The following is a 6,000-nucleotide window of genomic DNA, read 5'->3' as shown; positions in this document are numbered from 1 at the left end:
CTAGTCTGTTACATCAATACAAACAAGCATAGGTCAAAAACAGCAGAAATATCTCCTTTACTGTCAGCAAGAAAAGCGCTGCTGCTGGCAGAGAGAGGGAGTCACACTGCAGGGGGGGCAGACTGCAGGAGGGAGTCATGCTGCGGCGGGGGGGGACGACAGACTGAGGGAGGAAGTCACGCTGCAAGGGGGAACAGACTGCAGGACAGAGTCACGCTGTGGGGGGGACACAAACTGTGGGATGGAGTTACGCTGCGGGGGGAGACAGACTGCAGGAGGGAGTCACAGGGGTGAGACTGGTGCATGGGGGAGTCACGCTGCGGGGTGGGAGACATACTGTGGGGGGAGTCACGCTGCAGGGGGGGACAGACTACAGGAGGGAGTCACGGGATGAGACCGGTGCATGGGGGAATCACGCTGCAAGAAAGGCTGTGAAGCTGAAACACGTTGGTGACACTTTGTGCACACACAGGATACGGAAGGAACATACCACCCACACCTGAGACGGAAGCAGAACCAAGCGCCGGGACAGGGTAAGTAGGAGGCTATGAGCGGGCAGTGAGGCAGGAGGGATCCCGGCAAAAGTAAGTGAGACGGCGCCTACGGCTACAAGGTCAGCCGTGATGCCGGTCCACTGAAACAAGTCCCTGCTTCAGCCGCAGAGGGCATCGGCAGACGTATACAGTATCCCCCACATGTGTGCGACGCCGCAGCAACTCGGCACCAAGCAGAAGTGACACCGGTCACCCTAAACTGTACCTACCGCACACTCCTCCGAAAACCTAGGAGTGACATCAGGCTGTTAAAGGGGTACCCGAAGAATCCACTAGCTTATCTGACAGCGGGACGCCGCACTCAGATAACCCTAAGAGACTATTATCCAAGTGCTCTCACCAGAGACTTATCAGACTGTTCCTAAAGTTTACGCAATCCTAGGGGGGAATCACCAACCTTTGATACGCACAGTTAGGACTGAGCATACAGACTATCCAACTTATGCTTATGACCAATTGACCCTTTTTTGTGGCCAATTGTGTACATTTTAATTTAATCCTTGTTTGAAGTAAATTACACTTGCGAACATACTGAGTCTATTACCAATTTCTACTGTATACAGCCATATGCACCCATATATATGTATATTCACTGCATATTGATTAATAATTAAGACAGAGCGCGACACTAACCCACAAAAATTATATACGTTCAAAAAGATTGGATCCCAGTCAGATCCATAAGTGTTCGCAGCTAGTCATAACATCAATCTCAGTGCGCAGATACAACAAGAAATTCTCTGCCACTGATAATCTGCCAAAGCAGGTGATCTCCAGTGCAGTGCCGGATTATTGTGGTATACCTGTACTGCTATATCTAAGCATTATTGTATTTAACAACAAGGTAGATATCACTGCGTTAGATTTGGATACAAGTAACTGAGCATGTTGTACATAAATTCATGGAGATGTATTTTCTAATATAAGTAGTAGACACAGAGGCCTCAGCACCTAGCTCCTATACTACAGCTACCAAACTACATTCAGTGCCTGTATAACCACCGTGTGTGTGTATGTATCACTTACTTCTTCGGTCTGCATCTGCTTGTGGGTCTTCTCTCTTCTTTCTTACCGCGCTGGTCTCTGAGCAGGGTGATGTCCTCCTGCAGATCTTCTTTCTCCATGTGGCCGCCTTCCTCCTCGTTGCCGTCCTTTTCTGCATGCCAAAACTCCACTTGGCCTTCCACCGCATGGCCATGCTACACCTGGTCATCCTCTGCATGGCCATGCTCCACATCGAAGTCTTCATTGCCGTCTTCTTCATCTTTTCTCTCTGCAAAGCTGTCCTCCTCCACGTAGCGATCTTGCCTGTAGCTCTCCTCCACATCTATAGCTACCAACTGTCATCTGGCTACCAACTGCCACTTGCAGCAGAGGGTGGAAAGTAAACAGCTTGGTTGCCATGACAACATTCAAAGCAGCAAGTGCTGTGCTGTGGCATTACCCAGTTATATCTGTGCACTACATACAAGTTGTATATGTTATATCAATTGGGGGGTATGTATGATATTAGCATTGGATTTAATAGTGATTTCCTAAATTATGGTGGGGGGACATTTTTATAAGCAGACTGATTAGATTACAATTTATATATATTGAGGTACATATTTGGTTATGTTTGTCACTTCTATTAGAAAAAAAATTCTTAGAAACATTCATTTATATTAGGGATGTGCACCGGCCACTTTTCGGGTTTTGGGTTCTGAGTACTTTTAAGTTTTGGGTTCTAATGGGTTTTGGCAAAACACCTCCTAAGTGTTTTGTGTTTGGATTTTTTGGGTTTGGGGTTCTGATTTTTTGTTAAAAAAAAGCATAAATACTGCTAAAATCGCAGAATTTTGGTTTTTATTTTTTGCTCCTACGCTATATTAACCTCAATAACATTCATTTCCACTCATTTCCAGTCTATTCTGAACAGCTCACGCCTTTTTTAGAGCAAAAGGTTGCACCGAGGTAGCTGGATAACTATGATAAGCCACACAAGTGTGCGGCACAAACACTAGACTGATATGGCACACTTAGCATCCCCTCTAGGCTGATACTGCACACCTAGCATCACCCCTGGACTGATATGGCACAGGTAGCATCACCCCTGGACTGATATGGCACGCTTAGCATCACCCCTGGACTGATATGGTACGCTTAGCATCACCCCTGGACTGATATGGCACAGGTAGCATCACCCCTGGACTGATATGGCACAGGTAGCATCACCCCTGGACTGATACGGCACATTTAGCATCACCCCTGGACTGATATGGCACACTTAGCATCCCCCCTAGTCTGATACGGCACACCTAGCATCACCCCTGGACTGATATGGCACGCTTAGCATCACCCCTGGACTAATACAGCACACTTGGCAGCACCCCATGAATTATACGGCAGACTTGGCTCACCCCAGGAATTATTTGGGAGACTTGGCTCGCCCCTGGACTGATATGGCACACTTAGCATCACCCCTGGACTGATACGGCACACTTGGCAGCACCCCATAAATTATACGGCAGACTTGCTTACCCCAGGAATTATACGGCACAGATGGTGGCACCCCTGACCTGATACAGCACACATGGAATTATACGGCACAGATGGCGGCACCCCTGGACTGATACGGCACACATGGCGGCAGGCATGGAATTATACGGCAAACAAATTCCTGCAGTAAAAATAAAAATTTGTATTCTTTTAATTATAAAAAAGAGCAGCACACCTTACTTAGCAACACCCCATGAATTATACAGCACTCTTGGCTTACCCCTGGACTACAGCGCATTTAACAGCCCTTGCAGTAAACAAAAAAAAAACACCTTATTTTTATTTTCATTAAAAAAAAGGGCAGCTTCCCTGGTCTGATATGGGACACATGGGGCACCCCTGGAATTATACGGCACATATGCGGGCACCCCAGGACTGATACAGGACACATGGGGGCACCCATGGAATTATATGGCACACATGCGGGCACCCCTGGACTGATACAGGACACAAGGGGGCACCCATAGAATTATACGGCACACATGCGGGCACCCCTGGACTGATACAGCACACATGTGGGCACCCCTGGACAAATACAGCACACATGTGGGCACCCCTGGATGGATACAGTACACATGTGGGCACCCCTGGACTGATACAGCACAAATGTGGGCACCCCTGGACAAATACAGCACACATGTGGGCAGCCTTGGATGGATACAGTACACATGCGGGCACCCCTGGACTGATACAGCACAAATGTGGGCACCCCTGGACTGATACAGCACAAATGTGGGCACCCTGAACTGATGCAGCACACATGCGGGCACCCTAGACTGATGCAGCACACATGCAGCCACCCTGGACTTATACTGTGCACTGGCAGCAGTCATTTAAAAAAAATATTTTTTTTGCTTAATTAAAATAATGTAGCCCCCTCTTTAGCACTAGCAGCAGCCCCCTATGCATAAATCATCCCCAGCCCCCCCCCCCCCCCCCCCCCCCCCAACATTTCATCCCCCCAGCATGTTTCCCCAGCAGCTCAGCTCAGCAGACACCACGGACACATCCGTGCTGTCTGAAATCAAGAGCCTGTTTGAAAATGGCGCCGACCGCCGGGAACTATATATCCCCAGGTCTCGCGAGAATCCGACAGCGGGAAGATGACGTCTGGCCTCGTTTTGAACTCAGAAAAATGGCGGCGACCATCAAACTCCCGGGATCCGGCCTCGGATCAGGTAAGTCCGTGGGGGTTCGGATCTCTAGGATCCGAACCCTCTCATCTCTAATTTATATTCCTATTTTATTTATGACCAGTTACTTCTATATATAGCTCATTTTAGAGCAGTGATTCCCAACCTCAGCCCCCAGTCCCCCTATCAGCTTTCATATTCCAGGTTACCTGTGGATTTTTGAAATGTGACCGTTGCTGATACACAGAGCACCTGCTGGGTGACCTGGAATAGGTAGTAGATTGTGGGCCAGATGCACTAAGCTTCAAAAGTAATACAATGGAGAGTGATAAACAACCAACCAATCAGCTGTTGCCTGACATTTTTTGTCTGTGACATTGAATTTAGGAGCTGATTGACTGACTGTTGCATCTGGCCCACAATCTACTATCTATCACATGCACACGCAGTGTATAATAATACCAAATAGTCACTAAAATGATACATACAGAACACACAGATGCACTGACAGCTGAGCACAGAAGCATCTAAAGCTGGGTACACACTAATAGATATATCTACAGACGGATTGGGCATTGTGTTCTCCATGCCCGCTACCTGATCCGTCGGGACTAACATCACAAATGGGCGGGGATTTACATGCGCGCACCCACTAAGCTGTCAATCACTGTGGCGCTCCTTGATATATCAAGCATCGGCTGTGGTGCATAATGATGCGATATATCTGTGAACGACGCAGTTCACAGATATATATCGCTCGTACACATCAGCCGATGGTGCATCGATATATCAACCATTCAGTGGCGTAACTATAAATTTTGCTCCCCCAAGCCAAAAAAGTTTTGGCGCCCCCCCCCACTATATATATATATATATATATATATATATATATATATATATATATACATACATATATACACACACATACATACATACATACACACACACAGGGATCCAGAAAAAATGACAGTGGGGGCACTACAATAAATAAATGGGGGGGGGGGGAGGGGCAGTTTCGTGCAGGTTCCTAGAAAAGTGTGTATGGTCTAATAAAACGGGTTGTGGACTCCAAGGAAATACTGTTCCCAGGAGCCACCAATTCATTTTCATCATTCCGGGTGCATGGGATACAGTTCTAGCTGGGGACAGATGGGTATATGCTGGGCAGAGAGAGGGAGACAGATGTGGGGAGAGGGGAGATAGATGCTGAGGAGTGCGCATGGGGCAGATGCTGGGTAGAGAGAGGGTGGTACAGATGTCGGGCAGGAAGAGGGGGACAGGTGATGGGCAGGGAGGTGGGTACAGATGCTGGACAGAGAGAGGGGGAGAGATGCTGGGGATGGAGGGGGACAGACATTGGACAGAGAGAGGAAGACAGGTGCTGGGAAGAGGGAGGGGGGATGAATGGTGGGCAGAGAGAGGGGTGGTTTGCAGGGAGTGGGGGGAGGGATGGTTGACAGGGAGAGGGGGAACGGATGGTGGGCAGACAGAGGCCGGATGGTGGACAGGGAGAAGGGGTACGGATGGTTGGCAGGGAGAGGAGGGGGGCAGATGCTGGGCAGGCATAGGGGGGAGAGAGAGGATATCCAGTGAGTCGGTGGGCAGATACTGGGCAGGTAGAGTGGGGACAGATATTGGGCAGGGAGTGGGGTAGGCACTGGGATGGAACGCAGGACTGGGGGGCGGGCATAGACGGACTACCTCATACATACATACATACACTGCCTCCCTGATACATACAGTACATACATACACTGCATCCCTCATACATACAT

Source organism: Crinia signifera, chromosome 8 (assembly GCF_055691185.1).
Source record: "Crinia signifera chromosome 8, ASM5569118v1, whole genome shotgun sequence".
NCBI lineage: Eukaryota > Metazoa > Chordata > Amphibia > Anura > Myobatrachidae > Crinia > Crinia signifera.
This window is presented reverse-complemented; position numbering follows the sequence as displayed.